Source organism: Agelaius phoeniceus, chromosome 11 (assembly GCF_051311805.1).
Source record: "Agelaius phoeniceus isolate bAgePho1 chromosome 11, bAgePho1.hap1, whole genome shotgun sequence".
NCBI lineage: Eukaryota > Metazoa > Chordata > Aves > Passeriformes > Icteridae > Agelaius > Agelaius phoeniceus.
The window spans coordinates 4,049,911-4,070,706 of NC_135275.1; the positions used below are offsets into that span (position 1 = coordinate 4,049,911).

The 20,796-nt window shown below is 41.4% G+C and overlaps 1 protein-coding gene across 1 annotated transcript in view; it reads right to left on the reverse strand.

Annotated features, from left to right (window-relative positions):
- PPARG (peroxisome proliferator activated receptor gamma) overlaps nt 1–20,354 on the reverse strand; it is a 57,883-nt gene extending 37,529 nt beyond the window's left edge. The window contains exon 1 of the mRNA XM_054640038.2: nt 20,247–20,354. The gene's annotated coding sequence lies outside the window, so the exon portion shown is untranslated. The remainder of the gene's footprint in view (nt 1–20,246) is intronic.
- Between the last annotated feature and the right edge of the window lie 442 nt (nt 20,355–20,796).

Sequence of the window (20,796 nt, forward strand, 5' to 3'; positions counted from 1 at the left end):
GTGTCTGCCAATAAACAGAGTTCCACAGCTTTTGCTACTGTTCTTTGTCTATAATAAAGAAACAAGTTAAATATCTGTGGAATTCTAACAGAGTTCCACAGCTTTTGCTACTGTTCTTTGTCTCTGCACTAACCAAACATTTTAAAAACCGTGTGTGACGTGATTCTTCTTCATAGTGCTGATCTTTGACCCACAGAGTCAGCAGGTGGCAAGTGCCACCCCCAGGGTCCCTGCCACTGTCCCAGTCCCTGTTCAAGGAGATGGGAACTGGCCTTGCTATTTTTGAGATGTCCAAGAGCTCAAGTGACATCACTCGAGGACACCGACGGAAAGCGGAGGATCCGCGGCTGGGAGCAGCTCAGGAGAAAGCTATTTCTGGCCAATTTCACAATTCTGTTATTTTTAACTGCTGCTCCTAACTAGTCATTTTTGGAGATGTGTTTGCAGCTGGAAAGAATCTACCAGTGCTTGAGAGGAGCAGTAAAGGCCCTGCAGTTTGTGTTTTCCACACAAGTCTTGTGGGGAGAGTGGCAATCTCAGGGTGCCCCAGGCACCTCTGCTCCCATGGATTTCGAATCCTCTGAACCTCTGAATTTGAGATGACAACTCCCAGAGATCCCAGCCCATGGAAACTCACCTGCTGTCATTAAAAACCTCAGCTGCCATCCTGTCTTTGACAGCATTTGCTGCTTTCACTTGAGGAGAAAAGTGTATAATCAAGTTTGAAGAGTGTTTCAAAAAGATTAATAATTATAGGCTTATGCAACATTAACAATAGTGGTACCAGCAAAGCAGCTGTGTTAAAATTTAACAGCATTAAAAAGAGGGGAAGAAAGAGATTGAGAAAATTTCAGTTCCCTTCTCTGTCATGTGTTCTTGTCATCGTCTTGGTTTTTGCTATATTTAAATTGCTGTAGGAATTTCTTCTGCAAGGAACCTAAGAGGGCAACCAACAGCAAATCCTTCAGTTTCATATTGTGTTAAATATAAGGATATACCACAATGCAAGCCAAAAATGTAGAGTTTCTAGAAACTAGAAAACTAAAAACTAGAGTTACAATTTACTATGATTGATAACATTGATGGCTAATTTCTACTGGAAAAATATTAATTAACTTCCTGAGAAGTGCTGTTTTGAATAACTATGTGTAGGTATATTGCTTTAATCTAAATACATGTGCCATTCTCACACACAAACCACAAATCACACAGTGCAATTTTGCCCACAGACTCTTGGATATTTGATAACTGGATTGGTTTATTTTCAAATCAGTAATTTATCTTCAATTGGGCCAGAATACCAACAGTTAACTTTGCAATAAATGATTAGTGTCATAACCCCATTTTCCTTTTTAGAAGATTCCTTTTCTAGGCAAGCAAGTTTGGTGTGAGGAACTAAAAGTGATTTCTGTGACTTTCTGTAACCCCTGGAGCAGGCGTGTGAACAGCCAAACATGTGGCTCTGATGTGGACTGAGGGTGAGCTCCATTTACTGCTCTCAGTTTTCTTTAGTTGCCAAACCAAGCTCAGTAGTTACAAATTTCTCTATGCCAATGGTTGTCTCCTTAATGATCCAGCTGTGTTTAAAAAGAATTCAGTTCAAATACTGTTTAGGATATCAGCAAGAAGCAATTTGTGAAGGGACACGTGGATCCCAGCCTGTGAGGGGGAGTGTAACAGAGCACTGGATGTCAGGGTAAGATGCAGAACTGCCCCTGGAACTTTGGGATCAGTCCATGAGATCAGAAGCGGTCTGCAGTGCTCCCCACACCCTTCCTGCCCTTGCTAACAGAGTGAGAACATCTGCTTTAACCTTACCCTGCACTCTGTACCAGCTGAGCAGGGATTCTGCAGCAGCTCTGGGACTCTTCACCAGCAGGGATGTGCCTGCTGTAGAGGGACATGACCAGCATGGAAATAAGCACAACCATGATCTAATTCCACTCCACCACCCAAACTGCCAGGGTGGATGTAGAGCCTGGTTGATCTCTCACCTTCCCTTTCTGCTGTCAATCCAGCATCACAAATTAGGCTGAACAGCAGAGTTTTTGTGAAGCAGACAGGTGTTCACTGGCTCCAAGCAGTGTAGGGCTCATGGCACACCTTCCCAAAACAGGGGCTGGGCTGCTGAAACCTCTGTGGTGTGGTGTGCAGGACTAACACAACCAGAAATTGGTCTCATTCTGATTTCTGAAGTGATTCTGGTGTAATCTGCTACTGGGCTTGGTTCACTTCAGAACTATGGATTATTTTTTACAGCTTTCTCTGCATATGGCCACTGAGTCAGACGAGATAGTTTGCAGACAAACACTGGCTCCTTTGAACCTGGCTGTAAAATTTCCACCAGTGCACTTAATTTACCTTTTGCAGGGCAGCAATGGCAGCCTCTGTTTTGAACAGGAGTGCTGGGCCTCCTGCTCAATACCTGACCAGAACAACCCAAATTCCCCACCCAGAGCATGCAGGTACCACCGAGCTCCTCCTTCCTCAGCCAACCTGAGGGAATCACTGCTCCAAAACCTGAGACTGCAAACTATTGATCCTGCCATCACAACAACACATGGAGTGAGCAATAAAAAGCTTCCTCCCAAGACCTCCATCTCAATGGAAGCTGAGAAAGTTGCCAATCCCACTGTGTTTGTCAGCTCCCCTGGATTATCAATGGGCCACGTGCTGTGAATCACATCTTGGATCCTGCCAGTTGTGTCTTGCTTTTACTATTTGTTCTGGGATGTTAAAACCACTATTGTAAGCAGTTCAAAAATACATGCTGGAAAATTGTTAATGCCCTAGTCACACAATGTCATTTTGAAGCTCCCTGGGAATTTAGATTTGCACAGCTTATTAGGATATGACCTTTCCCTTGATTTTTTTTATTTTAAGATCAAGTTAAGATGAAATTTCCCCAGTGGGAGTTGCTGTGTTTCCTTCACAGATAAGGAAAAGAGCAATGGCAGCTCTGCATGGAGACAAATTCGTACACTTCTGCAGCAAGGACAGCCCTGTGGGCTTGACAGACATCCAGTGCATTCCTAGAGGCTGAGAGGGAGTTAACCAAAAAACCCCCAGCATTTTAACAAAGGTATTTCCCTGAATCTTTCACCTTTTTTAATTTTTTTTTTCTTTTTTTCTTTTTTTAAGTGTCATCTGAGAGTAAACTGTGAGGAGTTTTAAGGTCTGTGAGCTTGCATGCAGAGCACCAGGGCAGCACTGGCTTTGTGGAACACATTGCTGTTCCTGTGTGGAATATCTACCTCTACAGAACTGCTTTTTCCTCTTCACAACAGAGATTCTGTGTCAGAAATCCACACACTTCCATGGCATTTCATGAACCTGATCTAAAAGCAGGAGGTTGTAAAATTAATCCTTAATATTAGTGCTATGGGCTGATTACCAGCTAGCAATCACAGTGGTTACATACTTATTATATATTATGTATAATAAACATTTTTAATAGTTTAAGATGGGGGTACTTCAACACTTCTTAGTCTTTCTGCCTCTATGTCAATGGAACCAACAAATACAATTAGTTAAATAACTAGAAGTTGAATGATGTTGCTTATATTTTAAAATTTTTCAAACGCTCAAGATGGTAAAAACCAACAACTGTTAATAAGTTCTTATTTAGGAGAGAATAATTTTCTCCCTAAAATTAAAATCCATTGGCCAATAAAGAGACAACCAAAAAGAAGTGTCAACACAAAAAGAAGTACATGTTTTGCTTTTTGGATATTCAGGGTGAAGCTTTATGCATTGAACCTTTGCTAGGCAAACAACATTTTTTTGTCAGCTATAGAGATGCCAAAAGAAGAAAAGAAAGCGATGATGAAATAAAGTGAATTACTTTTTGTTACTTTTCCTATTTTTGTTACTATTACTTCTTGTATAACTGTCTGGCTTCATAGGTTGGGGTGAGCATAAAACATTCGTGCAAGGATGGCCCAGCAGAAAGGGAGGGTTAGGAGGTCATGGCAATGACAAAACCAACAAAGCCCCACAAAGACTCAAAGGAGCCTCAAACCAGCCCCGCCACCTTTACGAGTTTCCGAGTCTGCAGCCCTGGAAGGCTCAGGAGGAGCTCTCTGCACCTCCCTGCCCCAGCTGGGAGCAGGGGGATCTCCCCAGCAGGGACATTTGCATTTCCAGCAGCAGCCCTTCCTCCTTGCAGGGCTGATACGGGTTCACTGCTCCCACAGCAGGCAGCAGACGGCCTTCCCATGGTGTCAGGCTCTAGGCAGGGCTTAATCTGCAATTGATCCCGGCCTAATCTGCCTCTCCTGGGCAAGTCCAAAGTCATTATCTGCATCAGCAGCCCAAGAGCTCTGTGACACTCATGTGTCCAACAAGAGAGCAAACAAATCCCCGCCGATAGCATTCACTGCCTATCGCTGCGAGCCCTGGGGTCACACAGCCCGAGCTCTGCTGCCAACAACCCCAGCAGCACTCCAGAAAAATAATAATAATAATAATTATAATAACTATAATACAGCAGGAAAAAGGGCCAGCTGAACAGCCCATGTTACAGGAAGGAATGCCATGGATAACATCATTCCTGCTCCAGCAGTGTTTGAGGAGTGACTCAACAGACTGGGGTATCTGTTTTACAGTGGTGACACAGGGCTGGTGCAGATGCACAGTGCAGGCACTAAAAGTTTATTTACAGAGGGCAGGACTGAACATTTCATGTGAGCACATTCAGGCCATGATAAAGAGCTTTGTCTCCCATTAGTAATTTAAAGGATTGTGATTTGCTACTCCCAACACACCTATAATTGAATTCCTCAGTCATAAAATCACTGGTGCCAAACAAGTCCTGATATCTTTTATCAAGCCTCTTTTTTCTTGTCATTTGTTAACATATTTCTTATGGAGCTTTTCTTCTTTTTATAGATACATTTGCTTTAGTTATAAATTAACCCTGGAATTGACTCTCCCAGAGGCCACAAACTGCTTTTTTATTCTCTTGGAAAAGTTTCAGGCTCTATGAATTGATGATTTGACACAATTTTTGAATAACAGCTCGTGGTTCAGACACAGAGGAAGGAAATTCAAAAGATGGACAAAGTAGTTGAGACTAAAGTGGAAATGTTTAGATGCCTTTCTGGGCCTTCTGCTCTGGGAGCCATGATTGATTTACCAAAAGGGAAATGTTTCCCTGTGGGATTTCTGGTGCTTCCAGTTCCCTGTAGTGAATACTCAGATCCAGCCACATTCTGAAGTGAGGAACTTGTAGGAAGTCCCAGATTTCAGTGGCTCCAGAAGCTGCCAGCACATCCCAAAGGTATGCAGAATACTTCAAATTTTGGAATGCATCCTAAAACACCAATATTTGTTTAACAGATTGATTCATATAATGCCCATTAAAAAATAATGTTTCAGTTGACAATGTCATTGGAAAGAAAATAAGCTAAAAATATTCACTTCTATCATGTCTTTGTTGGGCTCTTTCTCTTCATCCCGAGGCTTTTAGAAACTCTTGGCTTTTTTCAGCCAGAATTGACTAAAAATGTAGAGGAGTTTGAACAAAAAGGGCTGAAATCATTGTTGGTGTCACCACTGGAAGAGTAACCATTTGAGCTCAACCAGTTAAAAAAGAAATAAAAAAATAAAAATCCAAATGAAGAATTCCAAAATGAAGAATTCTAAAAATCCAAATGAAGAATTCCAAAAATCCAAATGAAGAATTAAAAAAAAAAATAACCATAGGAAACTAATGGAATTGGTTCTACTGCAGAAAGAACTCTTTGGATATAGGCAGAGCCACACTTTTTAAGATAATTTTTAATAATTCCCACATTATTCCCTTTATTTCTCTTTCTGTGTTGCTCTTAGTCCTATTACAAACCATTGAAGTTGGAAAATTTTGATTTGATATTAACACCCCAGATATTATTGATTAAACCCATGGTTATGGTTTATTTCCCATTTTAGTTTAAGTAAATATGAACATTTTGATTTGCTATTAACACACCAGATATCCATTTTTATGGTTTATTTCCCATTTTAGCTCAGGTAAATACAAAAATTTTGATTTGCTATTAACACACCAGATATCCATTTTTATGGTTTATTTCCCATTTTAGCTTAAGTAAATATGAACATTTTGATTTGATATTAACACACCAGATATCCATTCCTATGGTTTAATTCCCATTTCAGCTCAGGTTTTCCAAGGTGGATGGAGAGAAGTTGAAATATGTGCCTTAAAGGTTGAGAAAAGAGGAAAATATCTGCCAGAACTCCGCATTTCTGGATTGCTCCTGTGGTTTGCAGTGGCCGTGGTTGTGCTGCTGCCTCGGCACACGTAAGGAGGGGGTGGTGGCCTCACAGCATCCCAGGGGGGTTTGGGCTGGAAGGGACCTCAAAAACCCCCAGCCCCACCCCAGCCATGGGCAGGGACCTTCTCCTGTCCCAGGAGGATCCAATTCCTGTCCAGCCTGGCCTTGGGCACTGCCAGGGATGGAGCTTCCCTGTGCCAGGGCCTCCCCACTCTCCTAATTCTGAATTTCCCTCTAACACCCAACCAGAATCCCACCTCTTTCAGTTTAGTGAGGTAAAAAATGACAAGTTTTGTTTTTAAAAAATTCCTTTCAAAATTCCTCTTTAGTTAGGAATAACTAAAGGGCTTGAGGAGTGCTGGGGTGTTTTTCCTATAGAAATTAATGTTTTTTATATAGAAATAAATGCTTTCCCCATTCAAGAAATGCCCTTACAAAGGGAAACAGCTTCCTCCTCTCTGTGCTGTTTCTGAGGTTGCCAGTCAATTATTTGAAGGTAAAATATTAAAATTTTCTTCTCAAATTGTGCTTTGAGTGTCTGAATTGCCCAATTTTTATTATGAAGTAAATGTCTCATTCTTTTGAAAAATCTTATAGCTTATTCTGTATTTCCTCTTGAAGGCTTCACCTGTTTAATTACCCATACAAGGTTCTTGACATTTCTTTTTAAGTCTCAACAAAACATGATAATTTCATCTCCTTTAATTCAATCAATGATCACAGAGCTGAAAGAATTTAACACTTAAAATATTTATCAACTTTTAAGGCAAAAATGAAATTTAAAACAGTGCCAACACTGTCAAATATTTTAGCTCTCAAATTTCCAGGTGTTAAAATACACATTAATCTTTTAGATTTTACACTTCTGTGTGAAATGCTGTCTATTGAATTACCACAAAATTAAAGTTCCATGGTTTATTTGGGGCAAATCAGCCAATGTGGTCCTTTGCAATCCCACTGAGGGCAGGAGATGGTGAGCAGAGCTTAGGCTGCCCTGGAGGACCAGAATCAGGAGTTAAAGCCAGGCCTAACCCCCTTGTCTCACACCTTGTGCACACATTTCAGAACTTTGTTTGCCCTCTGCGCTTTCACTGGAGCCAGGAGGAATTTTCAGAGCAAACAGTTTGTAATATATTCTTTACAGGTGAGTTACAATGTTGTCTCTGGCTCTTGGAACAGACAGGAGGACAATAAAAAACTCAAATTATTTTTTCAGAGCAGTGACTGTGTCATATACAAGTATTGCACTAAGATCTGCTCAGGACAGATGAATAAATAGAAGAAATTTTTGTATTAACTTAAGCTCAAATGGAAAATAAAACATAAAAATGGATATCTGGGGTGTTAATATCAAATCAAAATTTTCCAACTTCAATGGTTTGTAATAGGGCTAAGAGTAACACAGAAGGAGAAATAAAAGGAATAATGTGGGAATTATTGTGGCTGTTAAAAAGTGTGGCTCTGCCCATATCCAAAGAGTTCTTTCAGCAGTAGAACCAATTCCCTTAGTTGTCTATGTGTATTTTTTTTTTTAATTCTTCATTTGGATTTTTGATTTATATTTTTTACAAGTCGAGCTCAAATTATTGAGCCTATGTGTATTTTTTAGTTGCCTATGTGTATTTTTTTTTTAATTCTTCATTTGGATGTTTTGATTTACATTTTTTTTACAAGTTGAGCTCAAATTATTGAGCCTATGTGTATTTTTTAGTTGCCTATGTGTATTTTTTTTTAATTCTTCATTTGGATGTTTTGATTTATATTTTTTTACAAGTCAAGCTCAAATTATTGAGCCTATGTGTATTTTTTTAGTTGCCTATGTGTATTTTTTTGAATTCTTCATTTGGATGTTTTGATTTATATTTTTATACAAGTTGAGCTCAAATTATTGAGCCTATGTGTATTTTTTAGTTGCCTATGTGTATTTTTTTTTGAATTCTTCATTTGGATTTTTGATTTACATTTTTTTACAAGTTGAGCTCAAATTATTGAGCCTATGTGTATTTTTTAGTTGCCTATGTGTATTTTTTTTGAATTCTTCATTTGGATTTTTTGATTTATATTTTTTTACAAGTTGAGCTCAAATTATTGAGCCTATGTGTATTTTTTAGTTGCCTATGTGTATTTTTTAAAAATTCTTCATTTGGATGTTTTGATTTACATTTTTTTTACAAGTTGAGCTCAAATTATTGAGCCTATGTGTATTTTTTAGTTGCCTATGTGTATTTTTTTTTTTTTAATTCTTCATTTGGATTTTTTGATTTATATTTTTTTACAAGTTGAGCTCAAATTATTGCTCTTTATTCACGCCACAAACTCCTGTAATTTGTTTCACCAGGGGTGAGAAAAAAAAATTGGAGTAATTTAAAAGATTCTGGGCTTTATTTCTTTGATTTATTTACATGGCAGCCAAATAAATGGGCAACACAGACTAAAATGACCTGCAGAGATTTTTCTTTTAATGAAACTCTGTTACCAAACATGAAATCTGTGTCTTGGGTGCCACAAGCTCTCTTAGGAAGATCTCCACAATAAAAATCACTCTTCTTTTAGGGCTAAAAATCTAGGAGTAGATTTTAGGCCCAGCTCACCTTGCTCTGAGGGCAGGAAGAAACTTAAAAAGAAATGCTGTCAGCTCTGGGAGGTGTTTCAGCTGATTCCCTGTCCTTAAACTGGAGGGCACCAGGGCTCTCCCTCTGGCCATGCTTGTCCCTTTAGCAAACTTGGTAATTTGTAAATGGCCTCATGCAAATGGTCCACGGCCCCTGCTGGCTCCTAATGATGGCAGGGCAGTGATTGAGGGGTTCTTAATTAGCTGGGCTAGAACTGGAGCAGGGACAGTTCCAGAATGCATCCATTGAACCTTCACTCCTGCAGCTGTGCCCAAATCCAGCCCTCTCTGATTTCCAAGCTCTGTGTCCAGTGGGACTGGGGAACTTCATTGCTTTGGGTTGTGTTTGGTTCCCCTCAAATGCACTCAGTTATTGATTTCACTGTGGAGCAGCTTTGCTCCTACCTGTGCCCCCAGCTCTGCTGGGAGTTCCTGTGGGGTTCTCAGCACTCTGGAGCCTCAGCCCCAGCTGAACATGAACAGGGCTCTCCTCAATCTCACCAGAGGTGCTTTTCTCTTGTACATCACTTTACTGAGCACTAAGAAAGGCACCGACCTCTTTTTCCAAAATCTGCAGCTCATTTCAGTGAAATATCTGTGCAGAAACCCCTGTACAGATGGAAAACTCTAAAATACAAGTTCCATTCTTGATAATGATCAAATTCCTGTAGCTGCCATCCAACAGAGGCATTTACCCATCCATCTTTGTGTCTCATAAAAGCACAGGAGATATTTTACTGCTTCAAGACTCCACAACACAAGAATGGCAATACTGCTGCAAACTGGAAATCAGTTTTAAGTATTCATATTTATAATTATTCATATCATTCCTAATAATCACATTATTATTACATACTGGCACCTCAAAATCACCCCCAGCTTTTAGGATAATCAACATTCTCCATGGATGTAGAGGAAAACTCTCTTTTCACCAGATTTGCTGCTCAGCACCAAAGGCAATAAGGGAACCTGTTCTGAAGAATGGCTTTTAGAAGATGAAGGGAGGAAAATCCTGTGGGTTCTGTCAGTATCTCTTCCCACTGCCGCCCTCCCTTCTGCAGCATATTTCCCATTTTTTTTCTCTGATTTAATTTCAGGAATTCTTACTCAGAGGATGTTTTTCTCTGTTTAAATGACACCCTGGAAGTAGACAGCAGTGTTATTTAGCACTTAGCCTACATTGTCTTTATTTCATTTATTTCATTTCCATATTCATAGCTAAATGAGTGCTCTATCACTCTGGCTGTTTTGAACTCCAGAGAATCCCTTCATTTCACAGAGTCACTGCCAGGTATAATTACTACATTCATCAGCCTTTCCTGGAGTAATTGTCAGGAAAGTGGCAACCATGCCTGCATCAAGTCCTTCTTCCTCCTTGCTTTTTCCTGCTTGCCTTCCAGGACAATTAAAGGCCCTCTCTACTTTCTCTTCCTTTGTTCACCTCAGCCCTGTTCCTCCCTTTATTCCTCCCTTCAAAACTTTGGGGAGAAAAGAGAGAGACAATCCTGCTGTTTTCACACCTAGCAATTTGTTGTGGGTTTGTGTTTTTTTTTAAATTCAAATGATTTTTTTTTTAAAATTAAAACAAAAATTTAAAATGTTTAAATTTTTAAAAAAATTCAGATGAAAACTCTGCCATTCCGTGGAGATGCCCAGTCCAGCTCTTTCACCAGCGCCAGCACAAGAGTCACCCTCGTGTCTAAGGGTCAAGCTGGAGCAGAAACTCCAAATTGCCACATGGTTTGTATGCTGTGCCTTCCTGTTGCTGGGGAGGAGACAGGAATCTGCTGCCCAGCCTGCGTCAGAGGCACAGCAGAGGCTCAGCACAGAAAATCGGGGCTAGGGACGAGTTATTGTTATTCTGAACTCACCTCGAGTGCAGCACCGCTCCCTGCCTGCCCTGCTGTCCCCAGTGACAGGAAAGCTGTCACTTGTTGTTAGCAGATCAGACAGTTCCTGTTCTCAGAGGAGTCGTAAGTGAGGCTAGATTTAAAAAACAGAGCAAACTTGGGCAGAAAAAGAACAATGAGCAAGGATGCCAAAATACAGTGAAAGACCACGTTATGGCATTGTCAGCATATCTTAAACCAAGAAAAGCTGAAAATCTCATAAGAGACCAGAGAGAAGAATTCAAAATCAAGAAGGTTCCAACAATAAACTTTAGGCTTTGAGAAAGAAATTCAAACATCTGTATTTTTTTAAAGAATTGCCCCATTTTTAAATACTTTTCATTGGCAAAAATAAAAAAGGGCTAAATAAATACAGAAATCCAGCAGGCATAGCTAATCTGCTCACTGCCTTCCTTTGAAATTTCCTTTAATTAATTAATTAATTAACTTCCTTTCCTGATATTCACTGTGGACAGCTTCTTCCCATTTTCCCAACTCCCTGTTCTGCTGGGCCTCCAAAGTCCCACACTGGCCTTCAATCCCTGCCCTAATCCACCACTGCAATTAATCTAATCACACTGCACACCAGTAGCCTCCATTAAGATTAAAGATAATCTTGCTATTTCACAAGATTAAAAAAGCCAGAGCCAATCTTAACATCACCCATTACTCCACCTATTCTGCATGAATTCTGTTTTATGAATATTAGAAAAGAAGAGGGCACTGGTGATATTGTCATCTTTTAGAAGCAGAATGGAGAAAACACAGAGCAGTTTTCTGGGCTTTTGTCTGATCTCTCACCTACTCGAAATTGGCACCAAAATGAAGAATGGCAAGAAGTGCACATGACTTCCACATCCTCAGTGTTACATCATGAAGGATGAAACAGCAGGTTGTGTACAGCTCACAGTGTACAGCACAGCTGCTGTGCTGTGTGCAACTCTTGCCTTGCATAAAAAATGCCCTTCTCAAGAAAACTGTGACTCATGAAAAAATTGACAGATACCAATGAAAACAGTGATAGGCTCATTTCATCATGGGACCTGCTGCTGTGCACTCTGACATTCCCCTGCTAAGTGGGTTTTTTATATAAATGAAGCATGTGGATCTTGAATATTCTATTTTTGGATTATGATTTTCATTGCCAAAATTTTTTCGAGAAGATGTCTAGGAGAAAATATCTCAGCTGTAGGAAAAGTGGGTTCTTGGTGCTGAAGGGTTTCCCAGCACTTCAAGCACTGTCAAGAGTTCCTGCCCACGCCAGCTGTGCTGTAATCACTATTTCTTAATAAATCAGTAATCCTGATCTAAGAAAATAATTCCTCAAATGTCATTACCTGTGTCAGAATGCAGCTTGCATAACCTGATGTGTTACCCTGTCTGAAAAGCTGGAGCAGTGCAAGGATTTCAAGTGTGGGTTTTACCCAAGGGCTGGGATCCCTGCTAAAAGCCTGACACTGAAGCAGATTTTGGGGACACAAATATCCTGCTGAAGTTGGCCACACGAGGGTCAGGGAACAAAATCTGGGCAGTGCCCAAAGGAAGCTGTGCAAGGAACCCTCTTGAGTTTCCTGTTCATCATGGCCTAATGTTCTGTGTGACAAAAACAATTCCAGTTTGAGACAACTGGCAAGCTCACCTCACAAATTATGCTCCAAAAGCTGGCAAAGCAGGGCTGGCATTTGCTTCCAGTAGCATTTATTAAATATAGCAATAATACTAATAACAGCAGCAACAATAATAACCCAAAGAAGCAAGGTAGGAACAACTTATTGAGCTTCCATCAGATTTTTAAAAATTATTTTGCCTTGCCTTACTAATGAAAAATACATTGAAACCATTGTTAAAAAAGCCTGAACCTTCCAATGGAATTCTTGAATATTTGCTTTTTTCCTATTGTAAATTCAAGACCTGAAACTTTTGTAGCAGAAATTTGGAGAATTGTTTTCTGTAGTCAAATGAACAACTCCTATTTAGATGAGATCTTTACTAAAGAATCCACTCCAGGCCAATTCAGCAATTCTGGCAATAGCTGTAATGTAAATGCAAAACCATCTAAACCAAATGCAGGAAAAGAAACTTTTTAAACGGTGCTTATTTCATTCAGAGAGCTGATTTAATGTGAAATCCTTTTGTTTGAAATAAGGCTTAAAGTTTCATCTTGTTTATCATCTCAAACCAGCTTCAGCAACAGCTGGAAATTCTGAAAGTGAAAGCACATTTGCAGAACTTTTGTTTCCACATTCTCTAATCCTGTTCTAGGACAAAATCAAAAAGTCTGCACCTCCATATGAGTACCCCCCAAATATCCACCCATTTGTAAAACTTCATTTATATTGCCAATACCATGGGGTATTTAAAAGAAATAAAACACTTGCCTGTTTTTCTTCGTATTCCCAATAATTTCAAACCTCAAACACGCTATCATGCCCTGATGTACAAACAAGGCATCTCAGAAATGCAGTTTAAGTGCAAATGTTGGCATCTGGGAGTGACAACAGGAAAGAAAAACAGTGAAAGCCTTGCAGAACTTTAGTGACTCCATGAAATAAATCCATCCCCTAGCACTGGTTAACTTCAGGGGAGCATTCATCGTTAATTCAGTGTAAGAATTTTGTTTTAGACATAATGACTGCTAGAAAGCAAATAAATATTATATTTTTTCCTAATCCTGAAGGGAATGAGACCCTCTGCTGCATCCTCTTCAAAATTTCTCCCTGAATATGATCCTGAATAAGTTGAGAGAATACAGATAAACTCTGAGTTAATAAAGCAACCTTTTGCCCTCATGTACTTCTGTACTTGCTTATCTATAGATTTCTCTGGGTGTAACTGAAAATAAAATTTGGGTTTCTTGGTTTTTTTTACATTCATAGGTAGGATTCAAAATCAATCTAGCAACGTACCACATAATAACATGCTTCCATGAAGCTTAAAAACTGAGATTCAGCATAAAATACTGTAGCTGAAATACTGAAATACCACTGTAGGGAACAGCAACTCCAAGGAAAACACATTCGAGATGGCAGGATAAACTCTCAGTTTTATTTACTGTAGACATAAAAAGTCAGGACCTAAACCTATCAGGAGGAAATATGTACATTATGAAAGGCAGTAAATAGAAGTGGCTGCATTTTTCCACAAGCCCCCGTATTAGATAGCACCACAAAGCACCAGGTCCAGGTAGTAAAACCTGTTTTTCTGACCACCCCTTCTAGAAGATCTTGGTGTGAGTGTTAAAGCCTGTAATTAACATTTTTCTTTCCATAGTTCTTTTTTTTGGTGGAACAATCTGAGTCTTTTGGTAGGCTGACATCTCTCTCACAGCACCATGGGTGAGCTCACAGCAATATTCAAACACTCCCCCAGCACAGGGAGTGAAAATGTTCCTCAGTCTGTTTGTACACAGATGGCACCTGAGTTCAAAGCCTCTCAAACTTCAGAATTGCTGCTACACGGCCACAAATACTAACAGCAGTTACACAACCTCTCTGTTCAATAAATCTAAACAAACACACAAGTACTATGGACTTCTCATGCAATATTATAACATAAAAAAATCCCATTTTATGCAACGCGCTGTAATCACGTATTGTGTAAAAAGTTTAAGACGAGATCATAACTCTGGGCAGGACTGCTCTGTGCAAATATGAAATTCTCTGCAGAGTAAATGCTGAAACTCAGAGGGAAACACGAGATGCAAGAAGAAAACTTCCACTGCTCTGCCTAATCCTCTAAATACTCCATACAGCTGAAAGTATGACTGGTGCAAATCACATATTTCAGATTTTATACACACAGGTGAGTTAGAGGAGTTGGAGCTGGAGGTCTGTAAAAATTCTGGGATTCTGGCAAAAGGGAATCTAAAATATGTCCCAGTCTGATCTGTAAATGCTGAAACTCAGAGGGAAACACGAGATGCAAGAAGAAAACTTCCACTGCTCTGCCTTTTATCCTCTAAATATTCCATACAGCTGAAAGTATGACTGATGCAAATCACATATTTCAGATTTTATACACACAGGTGAGTTAGAGGAATTGGAGCAGGAGGTCTAAAAAATTCTGGGATTCTGGCAAAAGGGAATCTAAAATATGTCCCAATCTGATCTATAAATGCTGAAACTCGGAGGGAAACACAAGATGCGAGAAGAAAACTTCTACTGCTCTGCCTTATCCTATAAATATTCCATACAGCTGAAAGTATGACTGATGCAAATCACATATTTCAGATTTTATACACACAGGTGAGTTAGAGGAGTTGGAACTGGAGGTCTGTAAAAATTCTGGGATTCTGGTAGGAGGGAATCTAAAATATGTCCCAATCTGATCTGTAAATGCTGAAACTCGGAGGGAAACACGAGATGCAAGAAGAAAACTTCCACTGCTCTGCCTAATCCTCTAAATATTCCATACAGCTGAAAGTATGACTGGTGCAAATCACATATTTCAGATTTTATACACACAGGTGAGTTAGAGGAGTTGGAACTGGAGGTCTATAAAAAATTCTGGGATTCTGGCAAAAGGGAATCTAAAATATGTCCCAATCTGATCTGTGATAAAGAGGAAAGACATCAATCCCCATGGAGCCCATGAAATTCCAGCAGCCCGTAAAGCAGCACGAAGCAGACTCTTTTACAATGGCATAATAATAGCTGTGAGAAGACCAAAAGGAGAATCCATGCCTAATTTGAAGCCTAGAATAAACTAACACCAACTGCAAAGTCTGCACCAAAATGTTGGCTTTTCATTTGGAGCTGAAATATGTTAAGAAATCGATCACATAAAAGGCAGATGAATCTGCTCCTCCTGTTCCACTGGCATTTCTCACAAGTTTTAAAGAAAAATATGTAGGACTTAGGCTATAATACATACTCATGGTTATTTAATTTCAGGCATTTAGTCTCACAGGGCAAGCAGTAATTCCTTTAGAGCCGGAGCCTCAATTTTGAGCATGCTAAACCCACAGCCACGCAGGAATCCAGCAGTAATTGCAAGGGAGCAAACTGAGCTGAGGACTGAACTTTTATCACTGCAAACCTGATCCTTCTGAGACAGCACATCCACCACTGGCCTCAAGGAAGCTGGGATTTTGATCCATTTTTTAGATTCTATGCATCTCCCACGAAACCAAGAAGTTTCTTTGCTGGCGTGGAGTGTTCTGTGTATTTTCTGTTGGGATATTACCTAATATTTATTATCCTGGGTTATCAGAAATTACACAGAGCCTTTCAGCACTGCTGAGATTAGCAGGAAGCCATTGCTAACACAGGGTTAATCCCTTCCCTACACACACACATCCCCTCTAAGCAAGTCCAGAACCCCACAGGGATGTTCACCCCAGGCAGTGCTGCATGTACATCCCCAGAGCTGCGGCAGTTTTGTGTTTTGTAAATTGCTAATTATCAACCAGCAGAGTAGACTTTGGGATTCAGAGACTTGAATTCATAGACTTTGTCCTGAATGTGCAGCCTGCATGGCATGGAGGAGATCTGCTTAGTCATGAGGAAAGGGGGTGGCTGATGCAAGTCCACAGAGCATCTCCTGCTAGTCCATTCCAGAAATTCACAGCCTGCCTCTGGAGCTGCTTCCTTCTCCTCCCTGTCAAAGGGGGATATTCCCCTGTCTCCAAGGAAAGCTTAAAAACTGCCAAGTAAAGAAAAGAGGATACTGCTTACAAGTTGAGGTGGTTTTTTTTGCTGCAAATTTGGAGATTTATTCCACAAACCCTTAACTTTTTCTGTCATAATGCTGATTAGAATCTCCTACCATTGTCAGCATCATTTACTCTTGCGAGTATAAATGTATACACTGAAATTTTAAATTTCATTTTTTGCCTCAGTCTCACTCCTGCATTGTTTCTCCATTGCAAATGGGGAATTCTTTGCATTCTCACGTCCCAGATCACACAGTATTGAGGACAGGGGCAATTATTCAATTATTTCATTTGAGTAAGAAGATGGCCCCAGTCTTGACTAGGCTGCTCGGTACTACTGCAACACAGGTAATTAAAAATATCTATATAGTTCATGTATCACGAATTTTAATTGGGGAATGATGTCATTGTTTAGTTCAGTTCTATAGAGTGGTTTATGAGAGGGCAAACAGGCCAAATAATATAATGGAAGGTGTGGGTGGAGTGGGAGAAAAATGTGAACATCATCAAATTGACTTCAGTTCTGCGAAAGTTTCTGGATAGGAAGACTGCAGAATAGGCCTTGCTTCATTTTTTTTTTTTTTCCCCTCTAAATTTCAAGAGCAAAACTCCACGACAGATTTATTATCATTTGCCCTGCGGTGTGAGAGGAGCTGACAACTTTGTAGCAGGAGGAAGAGGGAAGCGCAGGCTGCAGCAGAGGAGCTGATGCTGAAGTAGAAACTTAATGTTTCCTATGGTTGCCACATTGATTTTCTCCTTCCTATTTCCTTGTACCTGCAAGACCTGGGAGTATCCCAAGCCCACTCACCACAGGGTTGAGTACCAGGGTGATAATTTGCTTAGCACCTGCATTTTCTACATTGTCCCTGGTACCTGGGAGCAGCACCACTGGAAAAAGGTGGACTACCCTACATTTAAAACAAAGCACAACTGGAAAAAACTCCCTGGGCTCTTCCCTTTGTGGAAAATAAAAAGTGGAAGGGGGAAGAGACAAAAGAAATAGAAAAAGTTTATTATTTAATGTAGGAATCAACTGATGTTTCATATTCCTGAGAATCCAAAGACAAATCTTACAGCTTTTCCATTTTTCATTCTGCCTTGGAAAAGCCTCTAGAGGGAAAAAGACAGGGGGAAGGAGGAGATTTTTCCCCGAGTAAATGGAGTCCTTTAAATTGTAAATTAGCTCCTTTAACTTGTCCTGCTATTGGGAACCCCCAAGTTCTGTCTGAGGTGTGAGGAGTAGGACTGAGTGCATCAATGCTCTCTTGCTTTGGATTGTTTCTAACTCTTCCTCTTTTAGTTCACAAAAAGTGACCTGACACACAAAGAGCATCTGGCATAAAGTACCTGAAAACCAGATCCTGCTGTTAAATGCTGTTACAAACTCGACACCATTATGGAAATACAGAGTGAAATAATTAGCACTTAGCACCTAATATCATGCTGGATTTAACAAACCTATTAGTGATTAAAAAATGAAACCAGCAGCAATAACTAATGGAAAGTGTTGGAGCCATGACTTCAAAAGCCTCATGGAGAATTTGTAATTGTAGGATGATTCCTCTTGAGTAACTGCACTGGAAACTTTTACTGCGAGACAGAGGAGGACATGGGAACAATCCTCGTGAAGAAGCTTGTAAAAGAAACTCAGATTCTGAATATCAAACACACACAATCAGTGATTCACTATTAGGCTACTAAAAAGGGCAAGGAAAGATCTTCAACTCCACTCTGAGCAGATTATATTTAAAAAATACCTGAAGAGGGCCTCACCAATCAAGTTGAAAAAAAGTATTAATTTCACTTTGCATTATTTGGTCCGGCTTTGTACAAGACAGAGTTTTCATTCCACTTTTAAATTTTTCTTGTTCTTACAATAAAATCGTTTTCAAAATTCATTTTATTAGCCATTGCTATAAGGAGGAAATTACACTAAAAGTGATTGAAACAGTGCCTAAACTTCTTTTATTGACTTAGAAATGGACTTCTGGTTATTTAAAAAAGTCCACAAAAGAGTCAGATTCAGAAGCACTGTTGATAAGGGGTGCATTTATCAGTGCCACAAGGAAGGTTAAAAGGCATAGCTTCGATATCCTTCAATTAAATTCTAATATTTCACCGCCTTCGCTTCAGATCCGTTACATGAAACTCAAATTCATATCTGGAAAAATATTAGTTGTATATTCTGTGTTATAATGGATGTTTCGTTGAATGCTGATGTTAAATACATTGTATTATCCAGGAATTTGGCATTTCTAAGAAACACAGACCATCTGAAGGCTGTTTAGAAGCACAGAATCTCTGAACCACTACAAGTCAGTGAGATATTTTACAAAACTGATGCCTAAAAACATGCAAATTCAAAAGCTGTCTGTGTAAAAAATACCTTTATATTATATTTCTGATTGGTTATCATTCAAAGTCAGTGCCAACTATTTTTTTCAGCTTTCTCTCCCCTTGACAAGCCCATGCTTATATTGTGCCACATGCCTTAACACACTGCTAGGAGTGATTTCTTGTAATCTCATAATTAAATCTCTGAGCAATTTTTGCAGCAATTTTTTTTTCTTTTGTGACAGCCAAAGTGAATAATGATGTCAAACACATCACTTGAAGCACCAAATTCTGATATTAACGGGAGCACACCATGTGAAACTTCTTTTCAAAGCAGAGCACTCAGTATCATATGTCACAATTGCTTGGTGTACACTGGGAATTTTTGGTTAACTAGTAACAAATCATAGTAACCTTTTAAAAGGTAAATTACTTATTAAATGATAGGCTAATTGCTACCAGAAAATAGATATTTTAAAATGGTACATTGTAACAGTGTTCTACAGCAAAAGCTTGTTCACAGATGGGGCAGCAAGCCACAAATCCAACTCAAACCCCTGGTTATTTCAAGGAGAATTAAAATTGATCCATCTGATTTAAAGGAACCTAAACTCCACAGGACATCCAGAAATTGAGAATTCCCCGAGCTTTTGATCACAGTAAATAGCAGCCTTACATCACTGATATTAATAAGGCATCCCTGTGAAGTCAGCATAGTATTGTCGTGCGTACACAGGGCCACAAAGTTACAACACCACAGGAACTTGCACTCTCTAGCTGCAGAATACCCTGGGGAGAAATGACACCAGGAAGATTACAAAACGCTCCTGCGAACCTGAGGCATGCCATCAAGACACAATATATTTCAACATAGCATCTCAGTTGTTGCAGGCTGTGAGAGGCTCCCCGACTTTCTGCGATTGGGAAATTGAAGGAAAGAAAAAAAAAAAAAAAAAAAGAGAAACGAGCTGTTCATTCATTACGAGAGCAGCCAGGTGAGCCCAGCAGTGCCCTGGCGGTGCTTCCCCCACGGGCAGCAGGGATGGAGGGCGCGCAGCGGGTCCATCCATCCATCACTCCATCCATCCATGCATCCATCCATCCATCCTGCCCATCACAGCCTCACTCAGCGGGGCGGCCCCGACCATCCGCTGCAGCACCATGGACACAGCGCCCGGGCTGCCCCGGCCGGAGCGCCGGGAGAGCGCCTGGAGCGCGGCCGGGGCGCTCCGGGCACCGCATCCCGCCCGGGCTCCGCCAGCGCTCCGCTCTGCCCGCTCCAAGGGGCCCGGCCCGCCCGGCCGGCCGGCACACCGAGCATCCCCGGCGGCCCCGGGCTCCGTGCCCTGCCCGCCCCGAGCCCCCGCAGCCCCGCAGCCCCGGCGGCCCTGCCCGCACAGCCCGCGGTGCCCTCATAGACCGCGGTGCCCTCACAGCCGCGGTGCCCTCAGCCCCGCGCTGCCCGCGCCGCCCCTCACCTCGGGGCCGGTCCCCGCAGCCGCACGGAGCTGGCGCTGTCAGTTCTCAGCGGGAGAAGCCGTTCCCTTCCAGCGGGATAAACTCCCCCGCTCGGCCCGGCCTCCCGGGCAGGGCCCGCCTCCCCCCGGCGCCGCCTCCGCCAGCCCACGGCGAGCGGGGCTGGCAGCGAGCGGGGCCGGGCCGGGGACGGGCCGGGCTGGGGACGGGAACGCGGACAGGGATGGGCATAGGGATGGGGACCGGGGGCAGCCACGGGGATGGCGAAGAAGAGCGGGACGGGAGAGGCAGCGGGCAGTGAGGAGGACGAGGAGGATGAGGAGGAGGAGGAGGCGCTGCCCTTCCTCGCTGTCCCCTCGGGCCGTCCTGCAGCCCGGCCCGGCCCGGCCCGGCCCGCACAGCGCAATCGGCCGCGTGTAGCCGAGGGCAGAGCGCGGCCCCGCAGCGCAGCTGGAGTTTGATCTCTGCTCCCTGTAATCTCCCGTAACTGAAAATTCACTTTTTCCGCCTGCCGGCTGCTTTCTCTTTTGCCTTGCCATTCTGCAGCCGGCT